This window comes from Octopus bimaculoides, chromosome 3, assembly GCF_046866305.1.
Source record: "Octopus bimaculoides isolate indiv1 chromosome 3, ASM4686630v1, whole genome shotgun sequence".
Taxonomy (NCBI): domain Eukaryota; kingdom Metazoa; phylum Mollusca; class Cephalopoda; order Octopoda; family Octopodidae; genus Octopus; species Octopus bimaculoides.
In genome coordinates this window covers 120,514,503-120,531,764 of record NC_142930.1, presented here as the reverse complement: position 1 = coordinate 120,531,764, position 17,262 = coordinate 120,514,503, and the positions used below count along the sequence as shown (strand labels likewise).

At 36.2% G+C, this 17,262-nt stretch overlaps 2 protein-coding genes across 2 annotated transcripts in view; both read left to right on the top strand.

Annotated features, from left to right (window-relative positions):
* Window positions 1-9,243: 9,243 nt before the first annotated feature.
* The window catches only part of LOC149136668 (toll-like receptor 6), a 41,417-nt gene continuing 33,398 nt past the window's right edge, over window positions 9,244-17,262 (top strand). Inside the window, exon 1 of the mRNA XM_014915584.3 lies at window positions 9,244-9,382. The gene's annotated coding sequence lies outside the window, so the exon portion shown is untranslated. The remainder of the gene's footprint in view (window positions 9,383-17,262) is intronic.
* Window positions 9,244-17,262, top strand: part of LOC106869735 (toll-like receptor 6) — a 22,080-nt gene continuing 14,061 nt past the window's right edge. Inside the window, exon 1 of the mRNA XM_089349504.1 lies at window positions 9,244-9,382. The gene's annotated coding sequence lies outside the window, so the exon portion shown is untranslated. The remainder of the gene's footprint in view (window positions 9,383-17,262) is intronic.

Sequence of the window (17,262 nt, the reverse complement as noted above, 5' to 3'; positions counted from 1 at the left end):
AAATCTGAGTTATGTAAATCATATCCGTTTGATAGAATCATCTGTCAAAATAATTGTGCAGTATGTTCTACAAACCCACACGTGAACTGCAAAACCAAGAACACTGTATACCAAATTAAGTGCCAAGAAGGAGCTTGCGCGACTAACCCAGAATCATACATTGGTGAGACTTCTAGGAGTATCAATGATAGGTTCAAAGAACACCTGGACAACTACATTGAAAAGAAACCCAACTCCATCTTCTATCAGCCTGCTGTAGACTGCCACAAGGGCTCCTTAGGGAGTCTTAAATTAAATATCTTGTCCAAACATCCCACTGATGCAATGCTGAGACAGGTCACTGAAGCTGTCTGTATACAGGGGTACAAACCCTCTCTCAACCGTAAATCCGAGTGGGGTAACATCCAGATTCCACACGGGAGTACACCTCTATAGTTACCCTTCTTTCTCTTTTACACGTGGAATTCCTTTCCATACATACATGTTGAGATGCATAATACATACATATACGTTATTATATATAACCGTATGAGCGTATATAGTTTGATATGTATGTGCGTGTGTGTAGATGTATGTGTGTGCACATGTGTGTATGTGTTGTGCGTTGTGTATGTGACTATGAGTGTGTGCATGCATGGGCGTATGAGTATGTGTAGATATGGGCGTATGAGCATGTGTAGATATGTGTAGATACATCTATGTGTGGTATGTTTATGGAGAAAAAAAATGCATATTTGAATTTTAACCGTTATCCTTGTATTAGTGTCATACATATTTGTATATATGTATGTGTGTATGTGTGTGTGTATATATATGTATAGGTGTAGTGATGATTAAGCGTATGTGCGTGTATACTTTAAGATATGTATATTTGTGAGCGTGTGTGAGTGTCAATATGATCGTGTATACTTGTTTATATATGTATAAGTAAGGTTATATATGTACATATATGTATCTAAGACGTTGTATCAATTCACCGTTAGACGATGGTGAGAGGGGCAAACGCACACACACACATATATGTGTGTGCGTGTTTGCATATGTGTATATGCATATGTATATATGTGCGTATATACAACCTTTAACAAAGTAACTGTCATGTATACAACTTGAACTGACGCACATATCAGTACATAAACATACATTCACACGTACATACATATGCACACACACACACACACACACACACACACACACAAACACGTCTACACACTTACCCTATTACTCACGTACATCCATAAGTACATACGTGCATACTCACATACATACATATATACATATATACATACATGTGTATAGGCATGCACACATGCATACGCATGTACACAGATGCATACGCGCACACATGTACACGCACATACATACATACATACATACATACATACATACATACATACATACATATATACATACATACACATGTACATACATATCATGAACTAACTATTACTTTCTCAGATGCAGCACAGAATTTTGTCAGTGAACAGGTCGCGGTCTCAAAGCGACGAAAATATTTTGACAAATTAAATTTAAATGTTGAAGTGAATCTAACGGATTTTGTGTGTTATTTTAAATGGCTTATAAACACCTTCCACGCTACAATTGTTTTCGTTCCAGCACACGATCTCAGATCAGGTCACTTGCTATGCAAGTGCATCTCCGTAATATATATATATATATATATATATATATATATATATATATATATATATATACGTGTGTGTGTGTTTGTGTTTTATTGTCCCCATCACCGCTTCACAACATGTGCTGGTGTGTTCACGCCTCTGTAAGTAAGTAAGTGCTTCAACAAAAGAGACGGACAAAACAAGTACCAGGCATTAAAGAAAAATTCAAAACGGAGATGGATTCCTCTGACTGAGATTCTTCAAGGCAGTGTGTCCCAGCATGGCTAGAGTCCAATGATTTAAATAAGCCAAAAAAGAAAAAGAAGAAGAAAAGAAAAGAAAAGAATAAAGAACGCATTGCAAAGTGATGAATTATTAACGATGCATAATAAAACGAAGATAACCTGGATTAGTCGTGGCTAGAATGACACATAATTTATCAGGTCAATAAGGCCTGTTTTGAAGCAAACAACAACGATGTCTCAGATAATGTACCAATATTCTTTCTTAGAACACAATGCAGCCAACTCACGCACATATGTATATGAATACGCACTTATGTATATATGAATGTACATCTATCTCTCTCTCTCTCTCTCTCTCTCTCTCTCTCTCTCTCTCTCTCTCTCTCTCTCTTCTCTCTCTCTCTCTCTATATATATATATGCATAATTCATAATGATCTTAGAATATCTGAATGCCAATGCATTTCCTCTCTGATGCTTCGGGAAAGGATTTGCTATTGAAATAGCTATACAATTGTGACGTTCACTACGCTTCACTCTTTTCATTCTCAATATTCTAAAAACTTGTTATTTGCTTCAATTTTCCTTTCTCTCTTTTGCACATGATCTGATAGGAGACAAATTAATTTTAAACTTATCTCCAGGTAGCGAGATGCCAGGCAAAATGTCTTGCGGAAATTCTCAATCTACGCTCTTAGTTCAGATTCCGGCAAGGTGATGATTGCTTTTAATCCTTACAGGGTTCATATAATCGATTAGCCCATCCCACCAAATTTTAATCCTTGTGCCTATAGTAGAAAGAAAGTTTAACATATCTCCTCGTTAGCAATGCTATCGCTACGAGCGTTTGTCTCTGCTTTGTCGATTTAAAATTTCTAAACTTCAAAGACTGGGAATACATTAGATTATCTCCCAGTTTTATGTGTTCTGTTTTTTTTTGGGGGGGGGGCATCAACCACTAATTGATATATGAATCCTGTTTGTTTAGTAAATATAAATGCTCTTTATTAAAATTCGATTCACCTGGCAAAATGCTTAGCAGCATTACGTCCGTAGTTGGTTTGTGAGTTCAAATTCCACCGAGGTTGACTTTGCCTTACATCCTTTCCATGCCGATAAAATTATTACCAGTTGAGCATTAGGGTCGATGTAATAGACTTACCCGATTCTCCGAAATTACTGGCCATGATTTGAAATCATTGTTACCGTTCGATGAAATAAGTACCAATTTTGTACCTAGGTCGATTTAAACGTCTATCCCCACCCACCATAGTAGAAAGGTTTATTACTGATCACTTACAAAGCAAACAATTCTTCAGTATTCTTTGAGAATGTCTGTTGTTGATATTCTCAGGTGCAAACCAAATCGAGTGATTTATTTTATGGGACTCGCAACTTCAGCCGTGAATCCATAAAAAATATTTATTTGTTGGGAAATTAAAGTTTCCCAGCAGTTCTGATACCACTTGTTGTTACATCACAGCAAATATCATTAATATTTTCCAATGTGTTCTTGATATTAGAGTCTGTAAGATTGATTGCATTTCTCCCATTGTTTTTACATCTTCCCTGAATAAATCGTGAACCAGACTTCAAATAAATATTTAGTAAACTAGAATTTTTTTTTTATTAATATATTTTTTTACACGCTGGTATGGAATACTTGCAGAATCCTTTAAGAGAGTATGTGATTTCTGATGGATAAATCAATACTGGTTTTAATTTTAATCCAGCAATAGCATTTTCTTCCAATAAAAGTGTCAGACAATCAGTAGCCACTTTGAACTTAAGTTGCAATTTTTCTTTCTTCGCCATTTATTAAGCATTCATTTCAAAAACAACGTCGTGTCGTAAACATTTCGAAAACGAGATATTTCGTTGCTACTCCATCTTTCGCACTTTCTCTTTCCAGTATTGTTTTCTCGTCTTCTCGACATTACATCATCCGAATTTTCAGAGAAAATATTTCGTTAGCTTTGTTTTTGTTTTCTACTTTTCGTTAGTTACGAACTTCTGCAAACAGGCGATAGCCATTTTTTTCTTTTATTTGACTTGTATCTTTGACTCAAAGAAATGCGCCTTTGTGTGCAATATTCAATCTCATATAAAAAGAATATTTTTTGTTTCACTCAGGGCAGCATATCTTAGTGTCGTTTGAAAATTACATGAAATGTCAGCACATTTTCTGTATAAACTTTCATGTTCTAAATCATATTACATCTAACCTCGTATGATCGTAAGATAGCAGTTACGATTCCCTGAATGGGTAAGGATTTGTGTTTTTGAGCCAAACGCTTTATTTTAAGTTGCTCCAGAGTGCTTAGCTGGTAGGAATTAGTAACTCTGCGTCGGGTGGGCGTCCTGTCCAATGGGGCAATATATACACAAAAGACCGGGGCTTTGGAAGGATATTTGATCCTTTTATATATGTATGTATATATATATATATATATATATATATATATATATATATATATATATATATATATGTGTGTGTGTGTCTGGGTGTGTGTGTGTTTGTACGTTCACGCATCACACACACACACACACGCATTGAAAAAATAAGAAGAGGAAATTGCTTAAAGACATTCATCATTGAATGCAGAAAGACAAAATGGATACTTTTAACTAAGCAGTTACCAACCAGTTTCGGTCACTTGATAGGTATACTTCTTATTGGAATGAAATGGATTTTTAAAAAAAATGAAATGAATTCGATTACGCTTTTATAATGTAAGTTCTGGAAGGACACGATATACAGTATGATGTGATCTTTATAGGAGTAATATGTCAACTTCCAGAACTGATGTGAAAGCTTCATTTAATTTCAGTTGTTTTTTTTTTCTATTTTGTACCAGCCTGAAACCTAGAGTAGAATACATATATCAGATGAGGGTGGCGTGATGCCACTTCCCATTTTTGAACAGGGACTAGGGTTTCATTTAAATAACTATGTAAAGCTCCTGGACACTGGTCAAAATCTACATGTAATAGGTTGCTAGTGGAAGACCTTATGTGTGACTGCAGGATTAGGCTAACTGGTAGACCTCCTGAAAGTACCGGAAGGGTTGTCAGAGAATTTCTACATCACTTGCCCTGATTTGTATCCGCTTAATTCCCTCATGGATTATAATAATCCCATGGATTATAATAATCCCATGTATTACTATGTGTGGGGCACGGCTGAGAAAGATACCAATCTTTCCGATGACCCAGGTGCAACTGAAGGAGAACGTCTATAGAATAATCAGAGAAGTGGGTTCGGAAACTGTTAAGGGTGTTATGTGGTGCACGTTTTGGAAAGAGCATTGGCATGCGAAGACGAAAATGGCTGTCATTTGATATATGTCATTTATCATATGCAATGTAGTTGTGTTGCAAAATTTAACTTGCGCACATTAATTTCCATTATGTCTTTTATATTGTATCAAAAGTGCAGGTATTTATTTGTAAATGTATAGAAGTTATTAAGAATTAAAACCCTTGAGTGACTTTTGGGACAGACTGTACAATTCTCTACAAACACCTCATACTTCGATATATGGTGGAAAACAAAATTTTACTTAGACTAACTAACAGTAGTATTTTATTTTTACTTTGCTACGCTCTTTTGCTTAAATCGCGTGCTGGATTTCAGATTAATAATATAAATTAAAACCTCCCCAAAATTACGAAAATATGAAATGAGTTTGTAAAGCGTAGAGTGACGTGAATACTGACGCTTTATTTAACACTATTCTGAACTTCGTGTCAGTGTGTGTTTACGTGCATATGAGAAACATATAAAGAATGAGAAAAGGAGTGGAAAAGGAGACAGTAATCACACACTAATTATGGCCATTTAATGGGAATGGTTACTGCATTATGTGATTTCCTGATATAGAGCAGGACTTTTTAATCCAAATCAATTTTTGATGATCTCCAGAAAGAGATTCCTTTGGAGGGCTAAAGAAGTGATATATATTCCTATGGCAAATCTACAGTCTGACGTTTTGGATCTTCCTCTTCCTTTAGAACCCAACTTAGAAGCAAAATAAAGAAAACAAGAAGCATCTGGATTTGTCGTTTGCGTTGTGTTCGGCCCTCTTCTTCTTTCATCATTATCCGATCAATGAACACAATGAGGTATAGTGACAGTCAATGATATGTATTAAAATATACCGGTATACGCAACTGAAACTGTATTGAATTCGGAATATCACTGAATGTATTATTCACAGATACCTATATATCCAAGAAAACAAAATTCATTTAGGCATGCAACTGAGCATATATGTCATTGACAAGGCGCATAGAGGCCGAAATGCAATTGAAGATCTGGCTAGTTGCTGTCGGGATGATTGTTTTGTCTCCCTTCCATATATACTGTTTTTAATACATGCCTTTAAGAAATTTTATTATGGACAGAAACAGCAGTGTCTTGCTTATCAACGTTGTACATACATAATGTATGATACATAGCTGGTATGTTTTGTATTGGATATTTATTTCCCTTTCCGGTTTCACTCTTAGTGCACATTCCGATTGTAACAAATCATTATTAGGATCATATATATTGTTTCTAACAAAATACACACACACACTCATGCGCACGCACACGCACACACACACACATATATATACTGCGGCAGCGAACAATATATATACATATATATATAATGAGTAGTGCAACACAATAAATGTTTTACATTTATTCTACGTTTAAGATTCGTTTTGCTACGTGAAGATCGACTTATCCACTATCTCTTGCGAGATGCCTGGAATGGCTAACAAAGTGCAGCGTTCGACGTGAATAATTAAAAGTATCCAAAATGGTGCATGAGCATGTTTGTGGATCAGTAATTGAATCCTGTAACTAAAATGAAATATATGAATTTTCAGTCAAGTTGAAGTTATTGTTGACTACAGTTGTAAACTTCTTGCTTGAAAGTCATTCTATGATGGGTGGGGATAGACATTTAAATCGACCTAAGTACAAAATTGGTACTTATTTCATCGAACGGTAACAATGATTTCAAATCAAGGCCAGTAATTTCGGAGAATCGGGTAAGTCTATTACATCGACCCTAATTCTAGAATCTTGTGAAACTACAGTATCTAAATTGTTCATTCTTTCGTTAAAATGGTAGATATTGATACTGCTAAAGTGCCAAGAGAACACATAGAACATACGCATTGACCCGATGAGAAATTGGTTTCGTAAAGCTCTATTTACCAAGACCAGTACTATATTATTGTAGCCGGGAGATAGACTGAGGATTTGACAATGCGGCGATATATGTCAAGGAGATGTCATGTGGTACTATGGAGTGCACTGGTTCTTGAGAGATGTGATATTTCCTAGAAATATAATGCTTAATCCATGTAACATATTTGTGTTTGAAGGCCATTTCAAAGAAATCCTCGTCGAATTTAGAATACGTATTAGACACTGTGTTACCTGTGAGATGACGCATGATCGATAATACTCTATCATCTAATATGATTCCAATGAATAAATTCTCTCTTCACCAAGTAATATCCAAGGAAAATAACGAAGAGGCACTCGAATGTTAACAAAAAGGCCAGGAAGAATTTAAGAAATCAATGAATGATATATCTCTTTTTATTGTTTACGACTTCTTGCCAGCGTTTCACTTAATTCTGAATGTTTGGGGGTTGAAAACTCCGGTCGAATCAAGGAATTTCTCAAGCTATGTTTCCCGGCTCACATCGTTGTTAAACGAAATACTGTTGGAGAGCAACCATAAAAGATGACTATCTTAAAGTTCTATATCGGGAGAATACGATGTGTGTAGTAGAAATTTCCAATCAAGCTCTTCAAGAACGTTTTTGGTCAATTACTGAACGTAAATCTCTCCATTGAGTGTGCCATTTCTTTCAAACATTTGATAGTAGATTAAATACAAATCTGACTTGACTTGAAGTGCTGCTTCTCGTGACCTTACCTGTCTTTCTGTTGCTTCATATTGACGTAAGATCGCCATTTTTTATAATTGAAGCGGTAAAGAAATATTCATTTGCGATCAAACAAGCCGGCGATACATTCACTACAGTTTTGTCTCTTTCCTTCAGAGCTTTCGATGTTTATGCACCCTACTCATCAAGCATAGATGACATGACAAGCGATTATATCATGACGGCATCCCATTTCAGGGGCTTATTCCCTTGTGAACTACTACGTATCCTCATTAAACTGAACAGATTGGCCGGAACGCGGAGAGTCTGCAAGGTGGAGTTTATCTGCATTAAATAAATAGTAGTAACTATTTCTGTCCAGATCTTATAGTAACAGCACCTTTTCCGTATATACCACACATGTTTCGACCGACTATGACAGTTCTCCCAGCTTCATTGAATATGAAGTGATGCACGTGTAGAAACTGTTCATTGTTTTCCATTTGACATCCAATTGTCATGTCTGAAAAGAGGTAAAACATTCCTTCAAATATCATAAGCAGTAAACGGAAGTTATAAAGGAAGCATAGGAGTTCGCTTCGAAAAGTCATGAAATACCATCTTTTATCTATTATCTTTTATTTGTTTCAGCCATTTGACTGCGGCCATGCTGGAGAAAAGCCTTGAAGGGTTTTTGGCCCAATAAATCCAACCAAGGACTTATTATGTTTTTGAAGTCTTGTACTTCTTCTATCGGTACCTTCTTGCCAAACCAATACGTTACAGAGGTACACACGCCAACAACGGTTTCAAGCGGGGCGAGGGGGGGGGGAGCAAACAGACAGTCAGACAGACACGCACATTTATCCCCATCTATCTATCTATCTATCTATCTATCTATCTATCTATCTATCTGTATACATGTTATGTCTCAAGCTACTGCTATCTAGCACTTTCGGATGATCTCTACTCAACTGCAACACGACGGCTACTCCAGAGCTACTCAACTCCCCTTACCACGGCCAGACTACCTTTATTTATATGTCTTGGGCGATCCTACTTCTTCGTTTGGGGACGTCGACACAACAATACATGACGAGCTTCTTTCTGTTTTTGTCTGCTAAATCAACTATAGTAGGAGCTATAGTAGGAGACGCTAGTCCAAGTTGTTTCGCAGTGGGACTGAACCCAGAACCACTACGATAAAAGTACTTTCCGTGTTCATTCAGATAACATTATCAAGACACGACACGAATCAATTTATCTGAGAATCCAAAACATTGGATTAAATATAAAATAACAGAGAGCATTTTATGCACAGAAATCCAAATAGTTTAAGTGTCTGTTGCAAGTACATAAGCGACCTCATTTTGAAACTTAAATATATTATAAAAATGCAAAATGACAACACGGACATAAACTTGGTGAAGTTGGGATATTTGCGTCGTTGTTTACAGATAATTATCATTAACTGACTTTACATCCGTAATAATATGTAGCCTCTTGTTTGACAAATATCTGTCATAATTCACCACTGACGATGAAGGAGTGAACAGTTGTCGCCAATGCTGTTAATTTCACATAGGAAGCTCGAAAACATTGTGGTGCATATTGGGTATGTACAATTTTGACTTAAATTTCTCTTCATAGTATTGCATTAGAATGTCAGCAGTAGTACACTGTTTGCCAATATATATGTATATATATGTATCTCGCCTTACCCCTCTTGTTCTTCCTCTGTTACTACTACGTATCTCCTTTTCCCCCTCGTATTTCCTCTCTTTCTCTTTTCCTCTCGTTGCTCACCATTCTTCTACTTCCTCCCTCTCTTTCTCCCTCTACCACTCTCTCTCTTCCCTTTACACCGGCATGGTCACATGCTTCCGGTCAATAATCCTTTCCTTCCTTGGCTTTCGCTAAGTAACACACGCTACCACTTTGTCTCTCTCGGTTCCGTGCCTCATCGCGTTCATACACACATAATTTTTCTCGTCTGGCCGTAAAGCCTTCTGTTTGTTTTCCTGTCTTGTTTTTCGTCCGCCACTACATTCCTCCATGGCTAGATTTAATTTGCGTATACAGATTTAATCTGCGATCCATGGGACGAGCCGTTTTAACGTTGCGTCCTGCCCGAAGCTCGTCGAAACGCCGGTGTTAAAACGTGGGTAGCTGATGAAGTAGAATGTTCTCTATGTGGCTCGTGTGTTCTCGTCTACGTTTGTTTGCAATGTCCTGTACCCAGATATGCACCTATACATACAGGTGGATGTCGGTATGCACATACCTGTACGTATATATGCATATACTCATTTACTTTTGTTTTTACATGATTGAACGCAGCGTCTCACAAAAATTGTAAGTAGTTCGTAAACTTATCCTCCGACGCTACTCTATCTCTTTCTCTTTCCTTTCCCCCCCCTCGTTCTTCCTCTGTACTACTACGTATCTCGCCTTACCCCTCTTGTTCTTCCTCTGTACTACTACGTATCTCGCCTTACCCCTCTTGTTCTTCCTCTGTTACTACTACGTATCTCCTTTTCCCCCTCGTATTTCCTCTCTTTCTCTTTTCCTCTCGTTGCTCACCATTCTTCTACTTCCTCCCTCTCTTTCTCCCTCTACCACTCTCTCTCTTCCCTTTACACCGGCATGGTCACATGCTTCCGGTCAATAATCCTTTCCTTCCTTGGCTTTCGCTAAGTAACACACGCTACCACTTTGTCTCTCTCGGTTCCGTGCCTCATCGCGTTCATACACACATAATTTTTCTCGTCTGGCCGTAAAGCCTTCTGTTTGTTTTCCTGTCTTGTTTTTCGTCCGCCACTACATTCCTCCATGGCTAGATTTAATTTGCGTATACAGATTTAATCTGCGATCCATGGGACGAGCCGTTTTAACGTTGCGTCCTGCCCGAAGCTCGTCGAAACGCCGGTGTTAAAACGTGGGTAGCTGATGAAGTAGAATGTTCTCTATGTGGCTCGTGTGTTCTCGTCTACGTTTGTTTGCAATGTCCTGTACCCAGATATGCACCTATACATACAGGTGGATGTCGGTATGCACATACCTGTACGTATATATGCATATACTCATTTACTTTTGTTTTTATATATATATATATATATATATATATATATATATATATATATATATATATATATATATATATGTGTGTGTGTGTGCGCGCGTGTGTGTGTGTGTGTGTGTGTGTGTGTGTGTGCGTGTGTGTATGTATACATATATATATGTATGTATATATATGCGTATATATATATATATATATATATATATATATATATATATATATATACGTGTATGCATGATGCATGGATAAATATTCTCTCGCTCTCTCTCTCTTTCTCTCTGTGTTTGTATATATATATATATATATATATATGTACGTGTATGCTTGTGTGTCTGTCCCACCGCCATCACTTGACAACCGTTGTTGGTGTGCTGTTTACGTCCCTTTAACTTAGCGGTTCGGCAAAAGATACTGATAGTATAAGTAGCAGGCATACAAAGAATAAGTCGATTAGTTCGACTAAAGGCGGTGCTCCAGCATGGCTGCAATCAAATGACTGAAAAAAATAAAAGAATAAAAGAATGTGTGTATGTGTGTGCGTGTGTGTGTGTGAATCTGTACAGCTTTTCATTGGAACGGGCTACAAGGGCTGGATAAAATAATGGAAATACCTTAAAATTTCAAACAAAATTATTTTAATCCGGAGTTGGACCACCTTTGGCATTAATTACAGTTTCAATTCTATGAGGCATGGACTCGTACAAAGCTTGAATTGTTTCCAAAGGATTTTTTGTCCATTCTTCAGCTAAAACAGTCTCCAGTTTTTGTAGTGATGAAGGTGGAGGATATCGACCCCTTAATTGTTTTTTTCTAAAATGCACCATAAATGTTCAATAATATTGAAATCTGTGGACTGTGCAGGCCAGATAATATGTTCAACTTCACTAAAATGTTCCTCGTGCCCTTCAGTAACAACTTTAGCTGAGTGAATTGGTGCATTACCACCATAAAAGATTGTGTTACTCTCCGGAAACAGTTCGCAACCATAAAATGAATTTGATAAGATAAGATGCTTAAATAGTCTTGACTATTAATTCTACCATGAAGGGAAACCATTGGTCCGGAGTATTTCCAATATATAACCCACCACCAGATCATCACAGATCTTCCTCTATGTTTAACAGTTGGAAGGATGCAGTCTGGGTCAAATGCGTCTTTTGGCTGTCGCCACACGTATATTCGGCTGGTGGTCGGAAATAAAGTAAAGGATGACTCGTCCGAGAAATTAACTTCCTTCCACATTCTTCCTGGATTCAATTCTGTAGGTTTTTATTCCACTCTAAACGCTTTGCAACGTTTCTATTTGAAAATAGTGGTTTCTTGATTGCAGCCCTCCCATGAAATCCGGCTTTGTGCAGCTCCCGGCGAACACTTTTTGTGGAAAGTGGGTTCTCGAGGTGGTCATTAAGCTCATCAGTAATTTTAGGAGCTGTACTTTTGTGATCCTTTCTAACAACTCGCGTAAGAGTCCGACGGTTCCTATCTGAAAGCTTTGGTTTTCTTCTGGTGTTTTGTTTCGACGAGGAGGTTTTTCCCTCTTTCTCAAAGGCTGTCATTACTTTCGAGACAGTACTTCTTGATGCACCAAACATTTCGGGTGTTTTCTTTACGCTAGCGCCTACCATATGATCACCAACAATATGACCTCTTTGAAAGTTCGTTAGACCTGTCATTTTAATGAATTTTAATTACCTTTTTCTGATGATATCTAAAAAGAAACAGCAATGTTAGCAAAACGTATTAAGTAACACTAATAAGAAATAAAATAAAAAAAACATTAAAATAAACAAGCCTTTGACGGTTTTATAGATATTTCAAAATTATGATATTATGATGCTAGATGTTTCCATCATTTTGTCCAACCCATGTAGAAGTTTATGGTTAAACAGAATCTGTTCGAGGTGAAGTCATCTGATTTTATCAAGGATTTTGTTTTAACTTCGCTTATTTAATTTCCTTTTAGTTTTGAAAAATAACACACCAAAGTCCATCGTTTTACTAGACCTGCTTAGTTTCATAATTCTTTTCAAATTCATTACCTTTACGGCTATCGGTAATTGTTTTTTACCCATGCTGGTGTACCAACTTCAACCCTACTGCATGCTTCATTCTGGTATACAATTCACTACACGTATTTCTTACGTAGTCGCAACTTTCTCAATTTTAAACGGAAACACAATATATTGCACAATGCTGGTTATTAGAAAGGTTCTAACATACAGAAGAAATGATTTGTAGAAAAGATAAAGAGATTTACTGCGTGAACATACCAGAGAACGGCCATGCAACAATTTATTTTATCTATAGACAGGCATCAGATGAAATTCGTTTCTAATCTAGGCACAATGCCCGAAATTTTGGGGGAGTGGGGGCAGTCGATTAGATCGACGCTAGTACGCAACTGTACTTTATTTATCTGCCCCGAAAGGATGAAATGCAAAGTCGGCCTCGGCGGAATTTGAACTCAGAACGTAAAGACAGGCGAAATACGGCTAAGCATTTCGCCCGGCGTGCTAACGTTTCTGCCAGCTCGCCGCCTTAGGCATCAAATGAAATTGACTAACGCGTAAAATTTTTGCTAGAGATGCATTCCTGGTGGATCGTTGTGATACAGGTTGCGTTTCGGGTTGTTTAAAGAAGCCATTATGCTAATAATATTCTTAATAAATTACGGCGGCGAGTTGATAGAGACGTTAGTACGCGGGGCGAAATGCTTAGCAGTATTTTGTCTGTCTTTACGTCCTGAGCTCAAACTCCGCTGAACTCGACTTTGCCTTTCATCCCTTCAGGGTCGATGAATTAAGTACAAGTTGCGTACTGAGGTCGATCTACACACAAAAAAAAGAAGAAAATTGGGCCTTTTGCCAGGAGCAGACAACATTATTCGTAATAAATTCACTATTGACTAAAATGCTACTGTTTGACATTCAGATTACCTTGATTTGTGAAAACAACGAAAATATATTTGACGATGAAAATTAGAATATTCTGCGCTCTGATTACTACATTGTGAACGTGTCATGATTATTTACCTATAATACACACACACACACATACGCTCACACACACACACGCACACACACACACGCACACATACACACATATGTGTGTGTGTGTATTTCTTGCCACTTCAACATGGCTGTTCCGTACGAGACGACGTTACTGTTCTTTTTTAAGCCTATAAGAAAACCTTCTGTAGCTGGTTAATGACACAACCTGTGTCCTATACATTACAAGTAGGGGAGCAAATCCCTGCCATCTAGTGATTTTACACTTTCAATAGACCAGCCTGCTTTCAATGTATTTTCCCTTCCTTAGTTTAGGATATCTGTCCGCTAGAGATAGGTGTCGTTCACCCTAACTCGCTATATATATATATATATATATATATATATATATATATATATATATATATATATATATTGAATTGATTTGAATCGATTTGATTTTTATTTTATTTTCTATTTGAAAATGTGGTTATGAAACACGTGTAGTTCTTTTATTATTTTAAAATTTATTACTCTGTAGTTTTTATTATGTCTTTTTAGTGTATTTAATTTTTCTATATGTGACTGTGGATTTTCATGGATGAATTTAACAATTGTGGTTTTTTCTCTAAATTATATATGTATATGTAACGTTTCCTTGTATACCTAGAGATTTACTCTCAAATCAACTGAGGAAAGAAGACTTCGAATGACCCGTCCTTGTTTTCTTTGTATCGTCTATCTGGATGTTTTGTTGTCCCTTTCTTGTATCACCTAACTGTCTGTATATCTTGCGTTCATATCCCTTTTAGCATATATATATATATATATATATATATATATATATATATATATATATATATATTGAGTCATCCAATAAATAATGCGTTTGTTTATAATTCTATTCTTCTGAATTATGATAAACAAATTTCTTTTTAAATCTAAAATATACTCTCCTTTCTCCTATCTAGTAGTTTTGCAGGAACCCTCTTAAAAAATTCACTTGCCCGGGTCGAAAATACTCCTCCGATATTGTTGTGACCTCGTCTAAAGAAATCATATTTTTCCCGTCCAACTGATTTTAAAGACTGCGGAATAAATGATAATTAGATGGGGCAATATCCGGCGAATAGTGTAGGTGGGACATTGTTACTTTTTTTTGTTGATTCTAACTGTATTGGCTCTGTAAACTATATATATATATATGAATAGCAGTGTGGTAAGAAGCTTACTTCCCAACCACGTGGTTCCGGGTACAGGCCCACTACGTGGCATCTTGGGCAAATGTCTTCTACTATAACTTCGTGCCAACCAAAACCTTTTGAGTGGATTTAGTAGACGTAAACTGAAAGAAGCCCGTCGTATATCTATCTATCTATCTATCTATCTATCTATTTGTGTGTCTATCTATCTATCTATCTATTTGAGCACTACGATATTATTATTCCTGTTTTGTTAAATGAAATTCCGTCGAATTTACAAACGAAAAGGCTTGGGGTTTTACTAAAACAAAAAACATACCTCGAATGGCCAAATGAAATCGAATACGAAGATATGTTTTGGGAGCGTTTTGTAAGACGTCTGTGCGAAAGTGAAATCGATAATGAAATTTAGAACTAAATATAGAGAACTGTTTGGAAACGAGACAAACATATACATACGCTTGCATTTAAATAGTGAAAATCACAGTAAGAAAACAAAACTGAGTTCATTATAAAATGATGTTGCTGCTTGGAGTAAAGGTGAATTCTTGTATCCTCATGTGTAAGTGAAATTGTTCGAATTTCGATAAACAACATTGTGAATAGTTAAATATCTCGCGACAAATATGACATCTACGATTCATCATATGAAAGCAATTCTAAATATGTTTCATTGCGAAACGAAAGTTAGTAGAACTAAAATCTGCCATGGCATACTGTTTCATTCTAAATAAGCAGCTAAACGCAATTCTCTGTTTCAACATTATTGCTTGTGCATATCGTATTTTAAAAATAATTACCCTCCTCTGTTATTGTAAATTTTGTAGAAAAATAAAGATAAAACAACACACACAGATGAAATATTATTAGTTTCAAAAACGTTTTGTAAATACTTGTAAACATACAGTTGACACTACAAAGGCAGAAAATGCAGAACTATAATATTAATTAAATGTAGATTATAAAATTTTGACTTTTCATATAAAATTACTGTTCCAGAGAAATCTGGCAAATTTTGGCGAGTAAGTATTATGTGTCATTCCGTTATATTATTTTATTATATTTTTCTATTATATTTTAATGTTTCACTTCATCCTAGTGATACTAATAACCTGGTTTCAAAATGCGATAGAAGTTTGCTTTACAGAAAAGCATTAAATATCTCAAACATGCCTTATGAATATGTAAAACAATACATCAATAAATCAATATGCATATACATATATTATATATATATATATATATATATATATATATATATATATATATATATGCAAACACACAGACACTTCCTACACCAACAATCATAAATTGTTGCCACTCCAACTGCATGACCAGCATCAACCTTATTGAAGGCACAACATACAAATTCAAAGCAAGATGGACATTCACCGTCAAAAATCCCTTTACATGTTCTTCAAGGAACTTAATATGCGCTATGAAATATCAAGGATGTAATGAAGATTACACAGGTCAAACAAAGCTTATTCTAAAAACTAGGCTGACCAATTACCGAGAACAAGTACTAGACAGATTCCACTGAGTGGTCACATAGACATATGTGTAAAAAATACGTTTCCCAAATTCCAGGTATCCCCACTCTACCTATGTTCAGCGAATAGCACAGATGAAGGGCGGATAAAGAAAGAAAATTCTTTTATACAAAAACACAAACTAAGACTAAACAAACTTTAACAAAGCACATACACAAATAACTATTCACACACAAAATTCATTTTGCCAAAATCATTCTGCCACTTATGATGAACCGACACAAATAACAACCTAAAATTTTAGCCACTGGACTATATACAAAAGACTCCTGTCCACTCTCCCTCTAGACAAATTGAATTTGGAGTGCCATAATAATAAATAAGCATGTTCACTCAAATGTGTCAGACTTCTTTTTAGGCGTAAAATGTACTGATACTTGACACTAACGAACAAACGTAAGGGGAAACATACAAAATGTTATAAACTTCATTCTCTACAAACATATGAAAGCATTCACAGCATTGATTGTTTAGACATGAGCAGTCAACCGTGCCAGTCTTAGCTAAGGAAGCCAAACATTGTCATTGGATACTAACACACGGACGTAGCGAGGAACCTAAAAAATTTCTGAGACCAGTCATGTGACTATTCTCTACCAATAAAATCCTATTCAAAACATACACTAATTTGAGCCATGAGCTGCCAATCAAGATACGGCACGCTTGAAGCACTA